This window comes from Bos indicus x Bos taurus, chromosome 8, assembly GCF_003369695.1.
Source record: "Bos indicus x Bos taurus breed Angus x Brahman F1 hybrid chromosome 8, Bos_hybrid_MaternalHap_v2.0, whole genome shotgun sequence".
Classification (NCBI taxonomy): Eukaryota; Metazoa; Chordata; class Mammalia; order Artiodactyla; family Bovidae; genus Bos; species Bos indicus x Bos taurus.
This window is the reverse complement of record NC_040083.1, coordinates 91,261,250-91,285,354: the sequence shown is the minus strand read 5'-3', so window position 1 is coordinate 91,285,354 and position 24,105 is coordinate 91,261,250. Positions and strand designations below refer to the sequence as shown.

Sequence of the window (24,105 nt, the reverse complement as noted above, 5' to 3'; positions counted from 1 at the left end):
CACTCAATCGTGTCTGACTCTTTGCAACCCCATGGACTGTAACCCACCAGGGTCCTCTGTCCATGGAATTCTCTAGGTAAGAATACTGGAGTGGGTTGCTGTTCTCTACTCCAGGGGATCTTCCTGACCCAGCAATCCAACCTGGGTCTCCAGCATTGCAGGAAAATTACTTACCATCTGAACCGTTAGACTGAACCTACGAGAATATCAGACAGTAAAAATAAGCACACTTTAAAATCAGACTTGCAGCAAAGATACCATGTTGTATTTCTTTAAGCAACTATTGCTTACAGATATCAAAAATCAACTACAGTCCCCACCTGATCAAGTCTACCTGAAAGGGCAATATACAAAGGTAGTGTCCAGACCTACTTATAAAGGATTCTTTCATTTGCTTATTCATTTACTCATTTCAAAAACATCATTATCAGTAACTGGTGTGTGAGAGAGAGCTCCATGCTCACAAAGAGCTCATTTTCCAGAGAAATAATCCTACCTGTGCAGGGATTATTGGCAGAGGCCAGGTTATGAATGACTTAAATGTCATGCAAATGACACTGTGTCCTGGTGGAGTGTTTTAAGCTGGGAAAATCCTAATTTGGTTTATATTTTTAGAAAACTCACTGGGACAGCCCTTTGGAGGTTTGTTTAGAGGCCACAGACTAAGGAGACTGAGACTGAATAGGAAACTATTACTAAATTAGTTATATCTATGAGTAACTAGCCATGTTCTGCTGTTCAAAAGTCAGGTGAGCGTTGTAAGTGGTCCGACTATCCATAGATTCACAGTGTTAGTTCTGGCTAATCAAGTTCAGTTCATTCAGTTGCTCAATCGTGTCCGACTCTGCGATCCCATGGACTGCAGCATGCCAGGCCTCGCTGTCCATCACCAACTCCTACAGTTTACTCAAACTCATATCCATTGAGTCAGTGATGCCATCCAACCATCTCATCCTCTGTTGTCTCCTCCTCCTGCCTTCAATCTTTCCCAGCGTCAAGAGTCTTTTGAAATGAGTCAGTTCTTCACATCAGGTGGCCAAAGTATTGGAGTTTCAGCTGAAGCATCAGTCCTTTCAATGAATATTCAGGACTGATTTCCTTTAGGATGGACTGGTTGGGTGTCCTTGAAGTCCAGGGGACTCTCAAGAGTCTTCTCCAACACCACGGTTCAAAAAAATCAATTCTTCGGTGCTCAGCTTTCTTTACAGTCCAACTCTCACATCCATACATGACTACTGGAAAAACCATAGCTTTGACTACACAATAAGTACCAATAAGTTGGCAAATTAATGTCTCTGCTTTTTAATAAGCTGTCTAGGTTGGTCATAACTTTTCTTCCAAGGAGCAAGTGTCTTTTAATTTCATGGCTGCAGTCACCATCTGCAGTGATCTTGGAGGTCCCCCCCCCCCAAAAAAAAATTAAAGTCTGCCACTGTTTCCACTGTTTCCCCATCTATTTGCATGAAATGATGGGACCGGATGCCATGATCTTCGTTTTCTGAATGTTGAGCTCTAAGCCAACTTTTTCACTCTCCTCTTTCACTTTCATCAAGAGGCTTTTTAGTTCTTCTTCACTTTCTGCCATAAGTTCTGTGTCATCTGCATATCTGAGGTGATTGACATTGCTCCCAGCAACCTTGATTCCAGCTTGTGCTTCATCCAGTCCAACATTTCTCATGATGTACTCTGCATATAAGTTAAATAAGCAGGATGGCAACATACAGCCTTGACGTACTCCTTTCCCGATTTGGAACCAGTTTGTTGTTCCAAGTCCAGTTCTAACTGTTGCTCCTTGACCTGCATACAGATTTCTCAGGAGGCAGGTCAGGTAGTCTGGTATTCCCATCGCTTTCAGAATTTTCCACAGTTTCTTGTGATCCACACTGTCAAAGGATTTGGCATAGTTATTAAAGCAGAAATAGATGGTTTTCTGGAACTCTCTTGCTTTTTTGATGATCCATCAGATGTTGGCGATTTGATCTCTGGCTCCTCTGTTTTTTCTAAATCCAGCTTGAACATCTGGAAGTTCATGGTTCAAGTACTGTTGAAGCCTGATTCTCCTGAATCTTGGAGAATTTTGAGCATTACTTTGCTAGCGTGTGAGATGAGTGCAATTGTGCAGTAGCTTGAGCATTCTTTGGCATTGCCTTTCTTTGGGATTGGAATGAAAACTGACCTTTTCCAGTCCTGTGGCCACTGCTGAGTTTTTTCACATTTGCTGGCATATTGAGTGCAGCACTTTCATAGCATCATCTTTTAGGATTTGAAAGAGCTCAACTGGAATTCCATCACCTCCACTAGCTTTGTTTGTAGTGATGCTTCCTAAGGCCCACTTGACCTCACATTACAGGATGTCTGGCTCTAGGTGAGTGATCGCACCATCATGGTTATCTGGGTCATGAAGATCTTTTTTGTATAGTTCTTCTGTGTATTCTTGCCACCTCTTCTTAATATCTTCTGCTTCTGTTAGGTCCATACCATTTCTGTCCTTTATCGAGCCCATCTTTGCATGAAATGTTCCTTTGGTATCTCTAATTTTCTTGACATTTGTCAATAAGTCGTGTCTGACTCTTGCAACCCCTGCTAGGCTCCTCTGTCCGTGGGATTATCTAGGCAAGAATACTGGATTGGGTTGCCATTTCCTTCTCCAGAAGAGATCTCTAGTGTTTCCCATTGTATTATTTTCCTCTATTTCTTTGCACTGATCACTGAGGAAGGCTTTCTTATCTCTCCTTGCTATTGTTTGGAACTCTGCATTCAAATGGGTATATCTTCCGTTTTCTCCTTTGCCTTGTGCTTCTCTTCTTTTCATAAGGCCTCCTCAGAGAATCATTTTGCCTTTTTGCCTTTCTTTTTCTTGGGAATGGTCTTCAGTACTGCCTCCTGTACAATGTCATGAACCTCCGTCCATAGTTCTTCAGGCACTCTGTCTATCAGATCTAATCCCTTGAATCTATGTCACTTCCCCTATATAATCGTAAGGGATTTGATTTAGGTCATACCTGAATGGTCTAGTGGTTTTCCCTACTTTCTTCAATTTAAGTCTGAATTTGGCAATAAGGAGCTCATGATTTGAGCCACAGTTAGCTTCCGGTCTTGTTTTTGCTGACTGTATAGAGCTTCTCCATCTTTGTCTGCAAAGAATATAATCAATCTGATTTCGGTGTTGACCATCTATTGATGTCCGTGTGTAGAGTCTTCTCTTGTGTTGTTGGAAGAGGGCGTTTGCTATGACCAGTTTTACTTTAACATAAATAGATTAGAATGTCTACTTTTGGACTTAAGACAGGAGAGTATCTGCTTTTTGAGCTTTTTCTCTTTTATGAAATGGGAAGAATATCAAGATTAAGTGATAGGGATTACCATGACACCATTTCCATGATGAGGGTGATGAGCAACTGGGATGCTTCTGGATGTGGGCAAAGAAGGAAACCAAGCATGTTCAGGTAAGTTCTAGGCACTTCTTGGGACACAGTATACATTGTGTCTTTGATGAAAAGCTTATAGCATTTCGCTAAAGCAACAGTCTTAATAGCTTACAGGTCAAATTTTCCTATACTTATGAAAATAAAATGTTTCCATGTCTTGTGACAAATGCAACAACAAGACTTCCTTGTGCAATGAGACTGCCAATACTACTTCCTCAGAGTCCTAAAAAAATTTAAATGGTAGGGGTTTCTAACCATGTTATGGAAGTATGCAAGTCTATCCTTTGACATAGTCCTTTGGTCAGTGCCCACTGCGTGCGTGCTCAGTCATGTCTGACTCTTTGCCACCCCATGGACTGTAGACTACCAGGCTCCTCTGTCCTTGGGATTTTTCCAGGCATTTCCTCCTCCAGGGCATTTTCCCAACCCAGGGATCAAACCAACATATCCAGTGTCTTCTGCACTGGTAGGTGGATTCTTTACTACTGAGCCACCTGAGAAACCTGTCCTTTTCTAAGGCTTGCTTCAATTTCTCCTTGTAGCTTATGTCTCAGTATATTTAATAGGGGGAGATGTTTTAGAAAAATTCAAGGACAATATCTCCTTTTTCCCTAAGGGCCAGATTAATCTTGAGATACTAAAGGTTTTTGATAATTCATCTACACAACATCTAGAATTTAGAATTGCTATTTAGTTGCTCAGTCACGTCTGCCTCTTTTGAGACCCCATTAAATATAGCTCTCTAGGCTTCTCTCCAGAGAAGGCAATGGCACCCAACTCCAGTACTCTTGCCTGGAAAATCCCATGGATGGAGGAGCCTCGTAGGCTGCAGTCCATGGGGTCTCTAGGAGTCGGACACGACTGAGCGACTTCACTTTCACTTTTCACTTGCATGCATTGGAGAAGGAAATGGCAACCCACTCCAGTGTTCTTGCCTGGAGAATCCCAGGGACAGGGGAGCCTGGTGGGCTGCCGTCTATGGGGTCGCACAGAGTCGGACACGACTGAAGCGACTTAGCAGCAGCCACAGGCTTCTCTCTACCGCATTTTGGCCTCTTGTTGACCATGATGGCTACTTCATTTCTTCGAATGGATTCTTGCCCATAGTAGTAGATAAAATGATCATCTGAGTTAAATTCACCCATTCCAGTCCATTTTAGTTGGCTGATTCCTAAAATTTTGACGTTCACTCTTGCCATTTCCTATTTGACCACTTCCAGTTTGCCTTGATTCATGGACATGACATTCCAGGTTCCTATGCAATATTGTTCTTACAGCATCAGACCTTGCTTCCATCACCAGTCACATCCACAACTGGGTGTTGTTTTTGCTTTGGCTCCGTCTCTTCATTCTTTCTGGAGTTATTTCTCCACTGATCTCTAGTAGCATACTGGGTACCTACCAACCTGGGGAGTTCATCTTTAAGTGTCCTATCTTTTTTGCCTTTTCATACTGTTCATGGGGTTCTCAAGGCAGGAATAACTGAAGTGGTTTGCCATTCCCTTCTCCAGTGGACCACATTTTTTCAGAACTCTCCACCATGACCTGTCCATCTTGGGTGGCCATACACAGCATGGCTCATAGTTTCACTGAGTTAGACAAGGCTGTGGTCCATGTGATCAGATTGTTAGTTTTCTGTGATTGTGGTTTTCAGTCTGTCTGCCCTCTGATGAAGAAGGATAAGAGGCTTATGAAAGCTTCCTGATGGGATAGACTGACTTAGGGGGATACAGGGTCTTGTTCTGGTGGGTGGGGCCATGCTCAATAAATCTTTAATCAAATTTCTGTTGATTTCCTTAGAAGAAATGGAGTAGCCATCATAGTCAACTCAACAAAAGAGTCTGAAATACAGTACTTGGATGCAGTCTCAAAAAGGACAGAATGATCTCTGTTTGTTTCCAAGGCAAACCATTCAATATCATGATAATCCAAGTCTATGCCCTGACCAGTAATGCTGAAGAAGCTGAAGTTCAACAGTTTTATGAAGACCTACAAGGCCTTCTAGAATTAACACCATAAAACGATGTCATTTTCATTATAGGGGACTGGAATACAAAAGTAGGAAGTCAAGAAACACCTGGAATAACAGGCAAATTTGGCCTTGGAGTACAGAATGAAGCAGGGCAAAGGCTAATAGAGTTCTGCTAAGAGAATGCATTGGTCATAGCAAACACCCTCTTTCAACAACACAAGAGAAGACTCTACACATGGACATCAATAGATGGTCATACCAAAATCAGATTGATTATATTCTTTGCAGACAAAGATGAAGATGCTCTATACAGTCAGCAAAAACAAGACCGGAAGGTGTCTGTGGCTCAGATCATGAGCTCCTTATTGCCAAATTCAGACTTAAATTGAAGAAAGTAGGGGAAACCACTAGACTATTCAGGTGTGACCTAAATCAAATCCCTTATGATTATAGAGTGGAAGTGAGAAATAGATTTAAGGGACTATATCTGATAGACAGAGTGCCTGATGAACTGTGGATGGAGGTTCATGACATTGTACAGGAGACAGGGATTAAGACCATCCCCAAGAAAAAGAAATGCAAAAAAGCAAAATGGCTGTATGAGGAGGCCTTACAAATAGCTATGAAAAGAAGAGAAGTGAAAAGGGAAGGAGAAAAGGGAAGATATACCCAATTTGAATGCAAAGTTCCAAAGAATAGCAAGGAGAAATAAGAAAGCCTTCCTCAGTGATCAGTGCAAAGAAATAGAGGGAAAAAATAGAATGGGAAAGACTAGAGATCTCTTCAAGAAAGTTAGAGATACCAAGGGAACATTTTATGCAAAGTTTGGCTCAATAAAGGACAGAAATGGTATGGACCTAACAGAAACAAAAGATATTAAAAAGAACTGGGAAGAATTCACAGAACTATAAAAAAAGATCTTCATGACCCAGATAACTATGATGGTGTGTCACTCACCTAGAGTCAGATATCCTGGAATGTGAAGTCAAGTGGGTCGTAGGAAGTACCACTACAAACAAAACTAGTGGAGGTGATGGAATTCCAGTTGAGCTCTTTCAAATCCTGAAAGATGATGCTGTGAAAGTGCTGCACTCAATATGCCAGCAAATTTGGAAACTCAGCAGTAGCCACAGGACTGGAAAAGGTCAGTTTTCATTCCAACCCCTAAGAAAGGTAAAACCAAAGAATGCCCAAACTACTGCACAATTGCACTCATCTCACACGCTAGCAAAGTAATGCTCAAAATTCTTCAAGCCAAGCTTCAACAGTATGTGAACCATGAACTTCCAGATGTTCAAGCTGGTTTTAGAAAAGGCAGAGGAACCAGAGATCAAATTGCCAACATCTGTTGGATCATCAAAAAAGCAAGAGAATTCCAGAAAAACATCTTATTTCTGCTTTATTGACTATACCAAAGCCTTTGATTGTGTGGATCACAATAAAGTGTGGAAAATTCTTAAAGAAATGGGAATACCAGACCACCTGACCTGCCTCTTGAGAAACCTGTATGCAGGTCAGGAAGCAACATTAGAACTGGACATGGAACAACAGATTGGTTCCAAATAGGAAAAGGAGTACGTCAAGGCTGTATATTGTCACCCTGCTTATTTAACTTATATGCAGAGTTCAGTTCAGTCACTCAGTCATGTCTGACTCTTTGCGACCCCATGAATCACAGCACGCCAGGCCTCCCTGTCTATCAGCAACTCCCAGAGTCCACCCAAACCCATGTCCATCGAGTCGGTGATGCCATCCAACCATATGATCCTCTGTCATCCCCTTCTCCTCCTGCCCTCAATCTTTCCCAGATTCAGGGTCTTTTCTAGTGAGTCAGTTCTTCCCATCAGGTGGCCAAAGCGTTGGCATTTCAGCTTCAGCATCAGCCCTTCCAATGAATATTCAGGACTGATTTCCTTTAAGATAGACTGGTTGGATCTCCTTGCAGTCGAAGGGACTCTCAAGAGTCTTCTCCAACACCACAGTTCAAAAACATCAATTCTTCAGCTCTCAGCTTTCTTTAGAGCCCAACTCTCACATCCATACGTGACCACTAGAAAAACCTTGACTAGATGGAAAAACCTTGACTAGATGGACCTTTGTTGGCAAAGTAATGTCTCTGCTTTTTAATATGCTGTCTAGGTTGGTCATAACTTTCCATATGCAGAATACATCATGAGAAATGCTGGGTGGAGGAAGCACAAGCTGGAATCAAGATTGCCAGGAGAAATATCAATAACCTCAGATATGCAGATGACACCACCCTTATGCCAGAAAGTGAAGAACTAAAGAGCCTCTTGATGAAAGTGAAAGAGGAGAGTGAAAAAGTTGGCTTAAAGCTCAACATTCAGAAAACGAAGATCATGGCATCTAGTCCCATAACTTCATGGCAAATAGATGGGGTAACAGTGGAAACAGTGGCTGACTTTATTTTTCTGGGCTCCAAAATCACTGCAGATGGTGATTGCAGCAATGAAATTGAAAGACGCCTACTCCTTGGAAAGAAAGTTATGACCAACCTAGATAGCATATTCAAAAGCAGAGACATTACTTTGCCAACAAAGGTCCACCTAGTCAAGGCTATGGTTTTTCCAGTGGTCATGTACGAATGTGAGAGTTGGACTCTAAAGAAAGTTGAGCGCCAAAGAATTGATGCTATTGAACTGTGGTGTTGGGGAAGACTCTTGAGAGTCCCTTGGACTGCAAGGAGGTCCAACCAGTCCATCCTAAAGGAGATCAGTCCTGGGTGTTCATTGGAAGGACTGATATTGACGCTGAAACTGTGGTACTTTGGCCACCTGATGTGAAGAGCTGACTCATTGGAAAAGACCTTGATGCTGGGAAAGATTGAGGGCAGAAGAAGGGGACAACAGAGGCTGAGATGGTTGGATGGCATCACCGACTCGATGGACATGGGTTTGGGTGGACTCCGGGAGTTGGTGGTGGACAGGGAGGCCTGGCGTGCTGCGGTTCATGGGATCGCAAGAGTCGGACACGACTGAGCAACTGAACTGAATTGATGAGACGGTAGTAGAAAGGAAGGCTAGGGGTCTCTAAATGGAGGAAATAGGCTGCAAGTGTTAGACATTTTTTCTCTCTCTCTTAAGCGGCAGGAGGAAATAAACGACAAGTGCCGGGTTTTTTCCCTTCTCTATACAAAATTAAAAGGAGGTTTCTCTGAAAATTCTGTGTTGCCATGATGACACCTGGTTCCACCTGAACTTAACTTTTCTCAGACCTTGATCTAACCATTTGTTTTTCTTATGGAAATGCTTTTCTTAAGCTGTGTTAATGAACTATGTATTTACCCTAGACTCTCTTCAAGGTGGTTCCGCCTAAGACTCAGAATGATAAGGACTCAACAAACCAGTATGTCTTACTCGTACATTGTTCTCCTAATCTATGTTAATGAAACTATATATTTACTTGGAAACCTGCCTTTCTTCAAGATTCATGTCCATGTTTCTTCATGTTTTATGGCTGGGATGACTCACCCTGTGCCAGTGTTATCTCAAAATGCATGTTGTGGGTGAGGGGCATGGTGCTAGTCTGTGAGTTCTGAGACATTTCCTTTCTCTATTCAACAGCTTCCTGATAGGTATACAACTTACTCCTAAAGACTAGCAAAGGTGCACTCTTTCTGCCCCCTTCTGTTGTCTAAGTCAGAAGCTTTCTGTATCTCTTTTATACTTTAATAAAACTTTTTTACACAAAAGCTCTGAGCGATCAAGCCTCGTCACTGGCCCTGGATTGAATTCCTCTCTTCCAGAGGCCAAGAATCCCGGCATCTTTCATGGCTCAGCAACAACCTTTCGGTTGGGGATCCAGATGCAGCAAAACCAGGCCATCCCAGGGGAAAACCCTTAAGCAGTCTTCTGGTTTTAGAAGGAGTGAGGCTGCAAATGGCTTCTTTCTTTTCCTGGGATAGGCTTTTCTGACCTTCTGTGAGAATGAAGCCTATGTAGGTCACCCTAGTAGGTGTCATTTGAGCCTTTTGGCGGCGGGGCGGGAGGGCACACCTTACATCCATTATTGGCTAGGTGGTTGGGAGTGGTTACAGTATTTTTGTCAGAGGCCTCCTTAGCAGGGCTGGCATTGAGAATGTTTTCTACATGGTGGAGGAAGGTAGGGAAGAGACCAAGAAGGTCCTAAGGAGGAGGGTCAGGAACTGGTATTACCTCAGTGGAGGAGAGCCCACATCCCCTTTGAAGGACTTTGTTCTGATATAAGGCTTTTAAAAAACCGGACATAAGGAATTTTACCCTACTTCTTTTGTCTCTGGCATAACAAGTACAACTGTAAAACAGCATTGTAATTTAGCAACCCATTGACAGGCCAACTTTCCTCATCTCCCAGTCAATATTGGGGCCAGGCTGTATAACATAGGAAGATTAAATATTTGGGGGTGATGGGGTGATACCCAATATACCCTAATGGGCCATCCTTTGGCATGGTGGGTGTTTTGTTCCTTAGATATTCCATTTTGGATTTGTTTCCAACTACTGAGGGGGTAGTTGGAGAGACTTATTGGCAGGCAAATGCCAGAATATTTGACCCAAGATTTATAGTTCAGGAAACTTTGAACCAGGACCAAATTGTTAATGGGTCCCTCACAAGACCAAAATAGGAGGTGTACAAATGTCATGGACTCTGATATAACTAAGAGTCCTACTTGAATTTATAATGACCCATGTTTGAGATAGTAAGTCCCTCCTCAGACTATCCCACAGGAGATAAGAATGTCTCCAGGCCATGGCAGCTTAGCCACCTTAGTTCCTGACCACGTTGACCTGTTAGGAAGTGACATAGCTGTCTGGGGGTGGGGCGAGGGGGCAGTCTTTCCTCCTTTCAGCTGAAAAGGAGTTTTTGGACTTCTGAGTGAGAGCTAAAAGCAGGAGGGAGTCCCACAGGGGATGTACCAGATCTCTGGGGCAGCTGGCATTTTGTGCTGATGCCAGAAGAGCCCTGAAAGCTTGGGCAATAAAGAATCATCGAAGGTTCACCTCCCAAGCAGTTTTAGGAGGAGAGCTTGGGCAGTGGGTGTTTCCTGATCTTTCCAGAAGTTCAAAGGATGTCCCAATAGTGGGGCTTCTGGATTTGCAAGCAGCTTATAGGACACCCCAGCCTACCTCAGAGAAACTAGCACTGACCAGGAGAGGTCAAGTCACTGGTCGAGTATACCTACCTTAGGGCCCTTTCCCTTTTGGGCATCCCTGGGTGTCCTTTCCTAAATTCGGATTAAGCATCTTTCTGTTTTGTCAGGTGGTTGTCATTCTTGGCCTTTTCCTGGTCTCGCCTCTTGGCTCTTGGGCCTGGCCACTTCCCTTTACCAAACCAAAAGTGACTATGGGGAATGCTACTGTTGGCCCCAGGAGGTCAGCAAGGAGAGCAGAAAGCCCTCGTGCAGCCAACATTGCCTAGGACAGGGGTCAAGGGGAGAGCACCGCTGGCAAGACTGCAGTGGCCTCCTCTCATCCACAGGCCCCCACTGTCCCTGTGTTACCACGCCAGACTTGGGTCTGCTCACCACACACAGTAAAGCCAATCTAGTGACACCAAGTTGTGGCGAAGGAAAATGCAGCATTTATTGTAGATACCATACGAAGAGTCCAGGGCAGCTAATAACTCAAATAAATCTGAACTCTCCAATGGGTTTCAGAAAGCGTTTTTAAAGGCAAGGTGATGGAGGGGAGTGACGAGGTATTTATTTGACCAGCTGACGTGCAGTTCTCTGGTTGATGGTGAAATAGCAGGGCAGTGTCTCAGGGGTTAACATTATCAATCCTCAGGCTTCAGCAGGTCTGGGGGCTATGTGCTTATGCTCATCTAGTAGCTAACTTCTGTTTGGTGGAAGTTTTAGCATCTGTAAAACAACTCAGGAAATGTGCATCAGATACTGTTATCTAGGTACTTCAGGGGTGAACTGAAGACTGCCAAACATAAAATTAGAAACTTACTATAGGATTTTAACAAAATGAGTATGAAACAACTTCAGATAATTGTGTAATCCTCTTTATTACCCGTTCCAGTATCCTTGCCTGGAGAATCCCAAGGACGGAGGAGCCTGGTGGGCTGCCGTCTATGGGGTCGCACAAAGTCAGACACGACTGAAGCAACTTAGCTGCTGCTGCTGCTTTATTATCTATATTGGAATAAGTTTAATGATACATAATTTTAAAATTACTCCAAAATAACAGCAACTTTAAAATTTTTGTTTAACTTTCTCATATAAAAGAGGTCTGGATGGTGGAGTCTGGACTTGGTTCAGGAGACAATAACTTCCTAAGTTGTTTTCTTGTGCCAGATTCACCTCTCAGCCGATGTGGTCTTATATAGACATCCTGACATTCCTAATGACGGACTAATCGAGAGCAGGATGCACATCTAATTCTCATCTTTTCTCATCTATGCTGTTGGAACTATGTCAGAACAATTCTTCAATAAATATGGGTTTTAAGAACAGAGGATGTACGGATGCTCTGGTGGATGGATGGAACTCCATATATGGAACTCAATATCTAGTTTCAACTATCCTAACAAACACAAGAAAAAACTTACCTCGGGGTGCGGCGGTGGGCCCAACAGTGCCAACAACATGGATGATAAAAGAATTTACTGAGCCTACAGCAAAAGAGACACTGATGTACAGAACAGTCTTACGGACTCTGTGGGAGAGGGAGAGGGTGGGAAGATCTGGGAGAATGGCATTGAAACATGTAAAATATCATGTATGAAATGAGATGCCAGTCCAGGTTCGATGCACGATACTGGATGCTTGGGGCTGGTGCACTGGGACGACCCAGAGGGATGGTATGGGGAGGGAGGAGGGAGGAGGGTTCAGGATGGGGAACACATGTATACCTGTGGTGGATTCATTTTGATATTTGGCAAAACTAATACAATTATGTAAAGTTTAAAAATAAAATAAAATTAAAAAAAAAAAAGAATTTACTGAGCCAGAAGTGAGGGTAGAAAACAAGATTTATTGAGTACCCTGCAAGGGAGTTGTGGGCAAGACCAAGCGGGGGTCTGCACCTGGGGAAAGAAACTGGGCTTCTTTCATGGTCCCCTCTGTTCACCCTTGGATTAATATTCTTCCCAACGGTGGTTAGGGCTTCCTGGAACTTCAACTGCTTGTAACTGCTGGGAATTTTCCACTGGGGGAGGGTGAGATGGTCTTATCTTGAAATGCCCTCCTCAGCCTAAGACTGTTTTATTGTTAAGCTCTACAGAAATCATATGACCACACATTGGCTTTACTGCTTTCCTCGTAACCGACCTTGTAGAGCAGGTGTTGGCAAACCAGATAACAGATTTTTTTACACTAGGTGGGTCACAAGATCTCTGTCTCTATTCACCTCTTCTGTTGTTATATGATAATAACCATAGAAAATATCTAAATGAATGATCATATGTCAGTAGCACTGGCATTTGAATTTCATGTGATTTTCACATGTCTTGAAATGGTCTCCTTTTAATTTGTAACCATTTAATATTGTAAAAACCATTCTTACCTTGTGGGCAGCACAAAAAAAACAGGCAGTGAATGGTAGTTTGCTAATGCCTGGCCTAGCAAGGCAAACGATTAAAATTAGGAGCTGAAAAAGGCAGTAAAACGTTGTGGTAGAAGCCCTAAGAAGAAGGTCAGGGTGGAATATAGCTGGCTTTCACTTTTTAACTCCATATTTTTCCTTTCTAGAGTCATTCCACTTTTCTTTCCTGTGCTCCACTTCTTCCGGGATGGCTTTCAACAGCACGCACATTTTTTCATGTGTCTTCAGAGTTCTCTCTTGCAGGACCATTTGTGTTTAAAAATGTTTCCAGAAGACTGAAAAACATTCAAGCCCCAAAGTAATTGCTTTCTAATGAAGGGCTTTAGTTCATTGGTTCATTGAGAGACAGCACTTGATTAATGCACGTAAATCTCTGTGTGCCTCCCAAATGAAATATAATGCTGGATTCTATTCCTTTCACAAAAGCCACATACTTATGTGTGTGTGACTTGGGGGCAGCCCAGAAGGCAGGAACAGATTTATATGAATGGGCTTCAATGGGTAGTGAAGGCCATCTGAGTGGGGCGAAGGGAAGGACATCCTGCAGTACTGTTTTGGAGACTGAGTGGACTTGAGACCTCATTGCTCTTTTAAGAAGTGCCTAGATTTATGACCATTTCATTCTTGATACATGAATGAAACAAAAGTTACAAAATTATGACAGATCACATCTTCAATACCATTTAAATTAGCATTTATGATATACCCTATGAACACTTCCTGCCTTCACAGTAAACACTAAGTTGTATTCAGCTATCACCTAGTTATGTATACCATCTTTTATTAAACTTTTGTAGCCTATGGAGTAAATGATTTTCAAGAGGTGAAGCTCAGCAATGATCTCAATGCATGAAAGCCTCGAGGCTTTCATGGATGGGTAATTTGATTACAGCAAACCTTTCTCGGTTTTTGTTGTTAATGAAAAAATATTCTGGCTTTTAGAGTATTGCATTTGGTAAGTTACTTCTCAAATTTTCTTTCATCATTTGCAAATTGGGCTAGTTCAGTTCAGTTGCTCAGTCGTGTCCGACTCTTTGCGACTCCATGAACCACAGCACGCCAGGCCTCCCTGTCCATCACCAACTCCCGGAGTTCACCCAGACTCACGTCCATCAAGTCAGTGATGCCATCCAGCCATCTCATCCTCTGTCGTCCCCTTCTCCTCCTGCCCCCAATCCCTCCCAGCATCAGAGTCCTTTCCAAGGAGTCAACTCTTTGCATGAGGTGGCCAAAGTACTGGAGTTTCAGCTTTAGCATCATTCCTTCCAAAGAAATCCCAGGGCTGATCTCCTTTAGAATGGACTGGTTGGATCTCCTTGCAGTCCAAGGGACTCTCAAGCGTCTTCTCCAACACCACAGTTCAAAAGCATCAATTCTTCGGCGCTCAGCTTTCTTCACAGTCCAACTCTCACATCCATACATGACCACTGGAAAAACCACAGCCTTGACTAGATGGACCTTTGTTGGCAAAGTAATGTCTCTGCTTTTGAATATGCTATCTAGGTTGGTCATAACTTTCCTTCCAAGGAGTAAGCATCTTTTAATTTCATGGCTGCAGTTACCATCTGCAGTGATTTTGGAGCCCCCCAAAATAAAGTCTGACACCGTTTCCACTGTTTCCCCATCTATTTCCCATGAAGTGATGCGACCAGATGCCATGATCTTCGTTTTCTGAATGTTGAGCTTTAAGCCAACTTTTTCACTCTCCACTTTCACTTTCATCAAGAGGCTTTTGAGTTCCTCTTCACTTTCTGCCATAAGGGTGGTGTCATCTGCATATCTGAGGTCATTGATATTTCTCCCGGCAATCTTGATTCCAGTTTGTGCTTCTTCCAGCCCAGCGTTTCTCATGATGTACTCTGCATATAAGTTAAATAAACAGGGTGACAATATACAGCCTTGACGTACTCCTTTTCCTATTTGGAACCAGTCTGTTGTTCCATGTCCAGTTCTAACTGTTGCTTCCTGACCTGCATACCGGTTTCTCAAGAGGCAGGTCAGGTGGTCTGGTATTCCAGTCTCTTTCAGAATTTTCCACAGTTTATTGTGATCCACACAGTCAAAGCCTTTGGCATAGTCAATAAAACAGAAAATTGGGCTAATAGTCTCAAAGTACAGGAGTAAAGTGAAAGAGGAGTTTTCATAGAGCATCTTTGGCATAACGGGGGTACGGTGGGGATTAGGGGTGGAAGCGGTGTCCGCTATTATTTTTATTATTGGCAAAAACCAATCTCCCACAGAGAACACGTTTAATGGCCAGCTGGGACTGTGAACCGTGCAGATACTTAATCCCAGCATTTCAACCTCCTTTGCGCGGAGCCTGCTTTTCCCTTTCTGCCCATCAGTTGGCGCCTTTTGCCGTCCTTTTTTCCTCAAGCTGGCTTTCGGGGGCTGCGGTCGCTCCCCAGCTCGCAGGTCACATGGCCTGCCAGAGCGAGGGGACCGCGCCAGAGCTGCGCCGTGGGAGGTGAGGCTTCCGCGCGCGTCCAAATCCTGCGGCTGCCGCTCCTCCGAGGCCTCAAGGTCCAGCGATGGCTCCTCCGTGGTCATGAGCCAGACAGCCTAGGCGACTTCGGCAGTGGCCGTCAGCGTGCTCAGAGAACCGAGCTGACCGCTCTCACCCGGTAGGTTCCCGCTGCGAACGATCTGCTCTGCCCCTTTGGCATCATGACCAGAGCGCCCACCCGGGAGATGTCTCCAGAGCGAGGGAAAATGGATTAGGGTTGCTGCAGCCGGCACGCGGAGAGCAGTTGCAGGGGCTGGCGAGCCTGGGAAGGCCTGTGCCCCCGGCGGTGCGCTTTGGCGGGCTGCTTCAGTGCGGCCCCGCTCATGGGGCCGGCTGCTTCCTGCGGGAGGAATGTGGAGACCGCAGAAGGGCGTCCCCCGCACGGCCTGGGCCGGCATCCGCGCAGGGATGACTGCGTGTCGCAGCAAGGACGCCTCCCTACCCCTCGCCTGTTGCCTTGGCGCCGCTAGGCCGACGGAAAGGCGCGAGCCGGGCATGTACGAGTCCAGGTAAGATTCCGCTGCTTGCCTAGCCTGGCTGGGCCCAGCACTCTAAGGGTGGATCGCCTAATGGCCGCCCGCTCGCGGCTATATCTGCCCGCGCCTCGGGCCAGCCCAGAGCACGGACAAACGCCCTGCTGCGGCGTTGGGTTTCTGCAGGCGACCTCGCAGCCCCGAGACCGAGGAAGGTCAACGGGGCAGAGGAAGGCGTCCTTCCCAGCTCCGGGAAAGACAGGACGCCCGGTAGGCAACGCCGCGATTTAGACTGTTAGTATCCTCCTACGGGTAGGGAAACTGAGACCGGAGCGCCGCGGGGACTGCCCACGGTCGGTGGCAGGCGCTAAATCCGAGACTGGTCCTCCGCTGCCATTCTCTTTCCTTGAGGGATAGTTAGGACCACCCCGCCTCGCCTCGCCCTTTTCCTGGTCTCTGTGTACGGGCGTTGCCAGTTGCCGCACTGCGCCCGCAGTATCCAGGGTGAGAATTGGAGGGTGGGTGTAACCCCGCCAGCCCCTGCTAGTCTCTTGTTCTCCCTGGAGGTGAAGGGACACAAGGGCGGATCCAGTGATGATCTCACTATGCGGACCATTAGCAAAAACCTGCAGGCGTTTGTGTGCGCGCGTAGGCGTGCGCGCGTTTCCCCTAGAGAACTAAACCTTCTAAGGGGAATTTGGCTTTTAGGAATGCGTTTCTAGAGTGCCCGGCACCAGATATTTTAGGTGAGAAGATAAGACCATGTTTGTTTAACGTTATTAAAATTCGAATTTTTTTAAAAGGATAAGCTTATTACAAAACATTCAAGAAACAGAAAAATGTAAAGAAGAAAATAACTTAAAACTTCATCTCCTAGATTGTTGTTTTCCTAGGTATCTTAAAAATTTCTCTGCATGCACACATTTAAACCAGTAAGGTGGGCAAAAAAAAATTATTTCAATTTGTATGTCTGATTATCCAGAGGTAATCAGCTTTTTCCTCTCTGTATTGGCCTTTTGCATTTGTGTGAGTGAACTATTAATTCTCTTACCTCTTTCAGTCAGAGTGTCTTTCTGTTCATGAGTTTTAAGTGCTTGTTGTATATTACACATTAAAGTACTGATAGTAATTCTGTCATCTGTGTTGCACAGTCTTTTGCCTAATTTTTTAAGTTTTATTTTTAATTAAAAGATAATTACAATATTGTGTTGGTTTCTGCCATACATCAACATGTTTTTTTGTTTGTTTGGGGGGTCAGCTTTTCATCTTTGGCCATTCAGTCCTATTCTTTTTCTTTTTGGTTCTGCTTGAGAGTCTTGCTGAGAAAGGCCTTTCCTAACTCGAGTTTGTATAAATATTCACCTATATTTTCTTCAGGTATTTTTAAGCTTTTGTTGAAAAATTTTAATGTGTCATTTATTCTAATTTAAGATGTAAAGTGGAGAGCTAATTACTTTTTGTAAATGGTAGCCAGTTGCTGCAAAGCTAAGTTCATTTTTTATGCCTGATTTGGACTGCTACAATTATGGTACATTAAATTATTATATATTTATGTCTGCAGATTTTTGCATGTGTCTATTGGTATATTTCCGGAGAAGGCAATGGCACCCCACTCGAGTACTCTTGCCTGGAAAATCCATAGACAGAGGAGCCTGGTAGGCTGCAGTCCATGGGGTCACAAAGAGTCGGACATGACTTCACTTTCACTTTTCTCTTTCATGCTTTGGAGAAGTAAATGGCAACCCACTCCAGTATTCTTGCCTGGAGAATCCCAGGGATGGCGGAGCCTGGTGGGCTGCCGTCTATGGGGTCACACAGAGTCGGACACGACTGAAGTGACTTAGCATAGCATTAGCATTGGTATATTTCGGTGCCAGGGCCATGTTATTTTAATTACTCGTTTTATAACAAATTTAATATCTTTGTTGTTACCCAGTATCATCCACCTGGCTTTTTAAAAAAATCAGTTTTATTAAGATATAGTTTGCATGAACGCTCCATCGCTCAGTTGTGTCCAGCTCTTTTCAACTCTATGGACTTGTCACGCGAGTGTATGTTCCTCGGTTCTTTGTCTCGTCACAACAAAGATTTGGAGCAACGGACATTAAAGCCCTCGGCACGTCACAGCTCTCAGGTCTTGGACAAACCGTGCTACAGTTCTTAGGCAAATCAGTGTTACAGCTCTATTTTATTTAGAAGATAGCAGGAGAGTGAGAGAGAGAGAGAGAGAAAAGAGCACACGCACGCGGGAGAGAGAGTCCGAGAGAAAGCGCTTTGGCTCCTCCTTTTATATGTTTTTTTCCTCCACCTGGGCCTGCCCTATGCAAATTGGGCTTAGCCAGGAGTGCTGTTTGTTCTGTTTGTTCTGCCTGAAGTCTTCACTCTGGTCCTCGGACCTTCCTTGTCTTTTAGCCACCGCCATTTTGGACTCCTTTTCCCTATTCTACCTACCTAACATTCCCCCCTCAAGAGATGGGAGGCCCAATTCTTTGGGAATAGGGGCGTTGAGGTCTTTCTGGCTACTTCCTACTGAACTGGGGTGGCGAGGGGTATTGGGCCTCCCCCTCTTGCTAGTCTCAAGCCTCAGAGTCCTTATAGTGGTGTCCGAGGGTGTGTGATATTTTCCGTGGTCAGCTGTAGTTTTATATCTTTGTTGAACTGGCACTGCATGTTGTAGCTGGTTGACCTGGGCAGAGACAAAACAGGTTAGACAATTGACAGTACATGGAATAATCATAAGCATCATCAATATAGCATAACAAGGACTAGTAGGGACATTGGTCAATTTTAAATTCACATTGCCAGGATAGCCCAAGTCCCTCCTTGTTCAGGGATCAGAAGATCTATCTCCTGTCTGTCTTGGAGTACAGTCTCTGTCAAGCGGTGTTGGCTCCTTAGAGTTATCCTGAGAAATCTTATCCCCAGAAACCAGGTTTTGGGGGTGTTCATTAGAATGGCACTCATTGGTAGTTCTGAATAGGTACCTGAGATCTCCCAGGGGCTCACAGGTGTATTGAGTGTCCTCTTCTGTTTTCTTCCATGGCTTGACTCGTGAGTAGTGAATCCAGGAGTCATGTCCTGGTACCTTGACTGCTGTGGGGGTAGAAAGTATTACAGGGTAGGGGCCCTTCCATGTGGGATGGAGTTGAGCCTTTGGGGACCCACCTTTCCAGACTTTAATTAGGACTTGAGTTCCTGGAGCATATAGTGGTGACTCTTTAGAGTGTTTTGGGTCCTGGTTCATACCCCACAAGCGTATATCCTGTTGGAATTGCCCAATGGCCATGGTATAAGACTGGAGGGTCTGAACCTCTGGATCTAGGAAGAGGTCATTGACATAAACAAAAGGTCTCCCATATAGCATCTCATAAGGACTAAGACCAACCTGTTCCTTAGGGGCAATGCGGGTGCAGAGGAGAGCTATTGGTAAAGCCTCCTTCCATCCCAGGGAGGTCTCCTGGGTTATCTTTTTTATCGCTGATTTTAAGAATTGATTGGCTCTTTCTACTTTTCCTGAAGATTGAGGCCTCCAGGCACAATGGAGATAATAAGTAATGCCCAATGTTTTCGAGACCCCTTCTGTGACCTTAGAAGTAAGTGATGTCCCATTGTCACTTTGTAATGACCTGGGCAGACCAAATCTTGGAATGATTTCATGGAGCAGTTTTTTTACCACCTCCTTAGCCTTCTCAGTCCGGGTGGGAAAGCCTTCAATCCATCCTGTGAATCTATCTATCATGACTAATAGGTATTTATACCCTTGAGAAATTGGCATCTGGGTGAAGTCCATCTGCCAGTCCTCTCCTGGATAGGCCCCACGTCGCTGGACAGGCTGGGCCAGCTGGGGTCTTCGAGCTCCTTGAGGGTTGTTTAATTGGCAAGTGGGACAAGAGGAGACCACCTGTCTTATAGTTGTTTGGAGGCCTGTTCCTCTGAAGGACCTTTCTAGTAATCTTTGGAGGGCCTTTTCTCCTAAATGAGTAGTGACATGTAAGGAGTTAACCAACTTCCATTGGAGGTTTCCAGGCAGAAAAAGGAGTCCCTCCTTTTGGAACCACCCCATATGATCTTCTTGAAAGCCCTCGCTCTTAGCTTTAAGAGTCTCACCTTCAGTATATGAAGGAGTTTCTGGCAAATTAGTCTGTGGAACTAAGGTGGCAATCCCTATTAGGTCATGGTTCTGTAATGCTGCTCTCCTAGCTGCCTGATCAGCTGCTTGGTTCCCTCGTGCCACTTCCATGTTTCCTTTTTGGTGTCCTTTACAGTGGGAGACTGAAACCTCAGTGGGCAGATGGACTGCAAGAGTTGAAGAATCTGATCACCATATTTGATTGGGGACCCTTGGGTGGTCAAGTGGCCCCTTTCTTTCCAAACAGCCGCAGGTGCATGTAGCACCAGAAAGGCATACTTGGAGTCAGTGTAAATGGCTATTCTTTTTCTTTTTCCCAGCTCTAAAGCTCGAGTCAGGGCTATGAGCTCAGCTAATTGGGCTGAAGTACCTGGTGGCAGAGGCTTAGCCTCTATGGTCTCAAAATTGGAGACCACTGCATACCCGGCTCTTCTTTTTCCATCCAAGACAAAGCTGCTTCCATCAGTGTACCAGATTTCCTCAGGATTGGTCAGAGGATCTTCTGACAATCCCTCTTGGGGTTTTGTCCAGTGGTCCAAGGTTTCTAGACAAGAGTGAAAGGGGAGAGAGCCCTCGGGGGTAGGGAGGAGGTGGGCTGGGTTAAGAACCTCACAAGGGGATATAGTGAGGCCTGGACTTTCCATCATCATTACTTGATATCTGAGGATTCTTTGATCAGACATCCATAAGTGGCCCCTCCCATTTAGGAGTTGTTTTACTTGGTGGCTGGTAAAAATAGTTAGCTTGCCCCCAAAGGAGAGTTTTAAAGCATCTTCTATCATGATTGCAATAGCTGCAAGATTTCGAAGGCAGGGCGGCCAACCTCGGGAAGTTGGATTGAGCCTCCTGGATAAGTAAGCTACAGGCTGGGGCTCAGATCCCAACCTTTGAGTTAACACTCCCAAGGCTATTCCCTCTCTTTCATATACATAAAGTTGGAATGCTTTTTCTGGGTCTCAAGGCAGGTGCCTGAATTAAGGCCTGTTTTAGTGTAGCCTCTGCCTCCTTTTGAGGAGTTCCCAACATCAGTGGGATTGAATCATCTCGTCCCTTTAAGCTTTCATATAAGGGCTGGGCAATTAGACCATAATTGGGTATCCAGATTCTACAATAACCAGTTAGCCCCAGGAAAGCTCGCAATTGTTTTTGAGTCTTGGGGGAGGGCAACTGCAGAATTCCTTGTACCCAATCAGAGGATAGCCTCCTGGACCCGTGTGTAATCTGAACTCCCAGGTAAGTGACCTTTGTCTCGACCATCTGTGCCTTAGCATGGGAGACTTTATATCCCCTTTCTGCCAAGAAGTTTAGAACCTGAATTGCATGTTGTTGGGCGCTTTTCTCATCTGGAGAGCAGATTAGTAGGTCATCTACGTATTGCAATATTTTCCCATTAGGTCCCAGGTCCAGATCTAGGAGATCCCGGCTAAGGGCCTGTCCAAACAGGTGGGGGCTATCTCTGAAACCCTGAGGTAATACTGTCCAAGTCATCTGTTGGTGTTTTTCTCCTGGGGCCTCCCACTCAAAGGCAAAAAGGTATTGGGATTCTTTAGCCAGTGGTATGTTAAAAAAAATGCATCTTTGAGATCCAAGACAGTAAACCATTTGGCACTGGGTGGGATTTCTCCCAAGATTAAATAGGGATTGGGTACTGTGGGATGGAGGGGAACTACAGCTTCATTTATGATCCGGAGATCTTGAACCATTTGCCAGGTTCTGTCTTTTTTCTTTACTGAAAGGATTGGGGTGTTACATGGCGAACTGGTAGGGACCAGTAGCCCACAAGCAAGGAATTTATTTATTAAAGGCTGTAGTCCCTCCCGAGCCTTTCTTTTGAGAGGATATTGTTTCTGGTTAGGAAACCGAGTGGGATCTCGGAGGACAATGATGACCGGTTCAGCTTGGTGGGCTCGTCCAGGAATCCCCTAGTCCCACACCTGGGGGTTAATTTTGTCTTCCCATAGTTTTTGGTCCCTCTCTATTTAAGGTGTAATGGGTTCTTCAGTAGTAACCAGGAGCTGTAGAGCTCTAGCAGCTGAAAAACTTTCCATCACAAGGGTGGTCCCCAGTTTAGTGAGTATATCTCTTCCCAATAAGGGGGTAGGACACTCAGGGACCACCAGAAACTGGTGGGAAAATATTTGTCCATCCCAGCAACAAAGAAGTGCTCGGGTGAATCTTTTAGTAGTTGCTTTTCCTGTAGCACCCAAAATGGTACAGGTTTGGGAGGAGAAGGCTCCGGAGTAGGAGATCAAGACAGAGTAGGTAGCCCCTGTGTCAACCAAGAAATTCTCGGACCTACCTGCCACATCTAGTTGCACCCTTGGCTCCAGCCCTGTGATGGTTATCTGTGACAGGCGGGCTGGCTGGAGCGGGCCGCTTCAGTCCTCTTGAACCATCGTGAGGGTAGGCTTGGCGCTTGACCTTGAGGCTCTTGGGTCCCAAGGGCAGAGTGCCGCCCAATGTCCCAGTTGATGGCATTTGTGGCAAGCCGTTCTAGGAGACTTGTCACGATTTGGACACTCTTTGGCCCAATGCCCCACCTGTCTACAGATCGGGCATCTGTCTCGTGCCTTGTCCCTCAAGGACTCCGGGTGTGCCATAGGGCTTCTCTGGAGGGCGGCCAGCATCTGGGCATGCCTTGTCTCTTTCTTTCTCTCCTCCTCCTGGGCCTTGGCCTCCTTCTCCTGTTCCCTGTTATAAAAGGTATTGGTGGCTGTCTGGACCATCTCATCTAAAGAGGCAGCAGGGTCCTGCTGTTGTAGCTGCTGTAACTTAATTCTGATATCTGATGCACATTGGGACAAGAATTTGTTCTTTAAAATCACCCGTCTCTTGTAAGAGTCTAAGTCCAGGTTGGTAAACTTTTGGAGTGCCTCTTTTAGCCTCTCCAGAAAGGCAATGGGGTTCTCATTGGGCTCCTGAGTTATTGCTGAGACCTGGGCACAGTCCCACAAGTAATAGGCTTCTTTATGTTTCCATAGGTAGACTTCCTTAGAGGTGAGTCTTTCTGAAGCTTATCCTACCCAGAACGGTTGCAACCTGAGAGCCAGGCGTCCCTGGGTCAGGGTGCAGATCCCTGGGCAGGCTGAGGCATGACAGCCTCCTAGAGATCGAATCCCCGGGCAGGTCAAGGCGTGACGGCCTCCTGGGACCCCCGGGACTAGAGGATCCCCGAGCAGGTTGAGGCGTGACAACCTCTCGAAGACGGATCCCTAGGCAGGTCAAGGTGTGATGACCTCCTGGGACCCCCCGGACTGGAGTTTGGGCTTCCCCAAGATCTCCAGTGTGACCAATGCTGGGTAGAATTAAGAGATTTGTAACTCATTGCTAGTTTGCCCACCGTGGACAGGAATAGATATGATATAAGTTCATCTTACCCAGAACTGTTGCAACCTGAGAGCCAGGCATCCCCGGGTCAGGGTGCAGATCCCCAGGCAGACTGAGGTGTGACAGCCTCCTAGAGATCAAATCCCCGGGCAGGTCGAGGCGTGACGGCCTCCCGAGAATTGGGTCCCTGGGCAGGTCGAAGTGTGACGACCTCCTGGGACCCCTGGGACTAAAGGATCCCCGAACAGGTTGAGGCGTGACAACTTTTCGAAGACTGATCCCTAGGCAGGTCAAGGCGTGATGACCTCCTGGGACCCCCCGGACTGGACTTTGGGCGTCCCCAAGATCTCCAGTGTGACCAGTGCTGGGTAGAATTAGGGGGTTGGATATTATAGAGTATTTCCCTTCCAAGGCCAACTATTTTCTGGTTGTCTCTCTAGAGAAACCTTGTGGGCCTGGATGGGGCTCAGGAAAAGAGCATGAAACAGGAGGGAAGGGGGCAGAGCACAATCTTTGAAAGAATGACATAGCACAAGGGTATAATGTAAACCAATTAAAATCAATTGGGTCCAAGATGACAAGTCAAATTCAAGTAAACCTTAATCCCCAATCTATAAGCCAACAGACACACCCAGCGGTGGCAAGACATCTCCAAGGCACAAGGTCAGAAGAGGGAGAAGTGGGTGGTTCCCCAAAGGCTGGGATGATCCTCTCACTCAT

The 24,105-nt window shown here is 45.3% G+C and overlaps 2 protein-coding genes across 8 annotated transcripts in view; both read left to right on the top strand.

Annotated features, from left to right (window-relative positions):
- The first annotated feature begins 15,305 nt into the window (after positions 1 to 15,305).
- The window catches only part of TMEM246 (transmembrane protein 246), a 43,376-nt gene continuing 34,576 nt past the window's right edge, over positions 15,306 to 24,105 (top strand). For 2 of the 7 annotated variants that reach the window (XR_003512365.1, XM_027550416.1), the window contains exon 1: positions 15,306 to 15,965. The gene's annotated coding sequence lies outside the window, so the exon portion shown is untranslated. The remainder of the gene's footprint in view (positions 15,966 to 24,105) is intronic. The other 5 variants (XR_003512366.1, XM_027550418.1, XR_003512367.1 and 2 more) reach the window with 5 other exon arrangements.
- Positions 15,371 to 24,105, top strand: part of ALDOB (aldolase, fructose-bisphosphate B) — an 89,144-nt gene continuing 80,409 nt past the window's right edge. The window contains exon 1 of the mRNA XM_027550421.1: positions 15,371 to 15,574. The gene's annotated coding sequence lies outside the window, so the exon portion shown is untranslated. The remainder of the gene's footprint in view (positions 15,575 to 24,105) is intronic.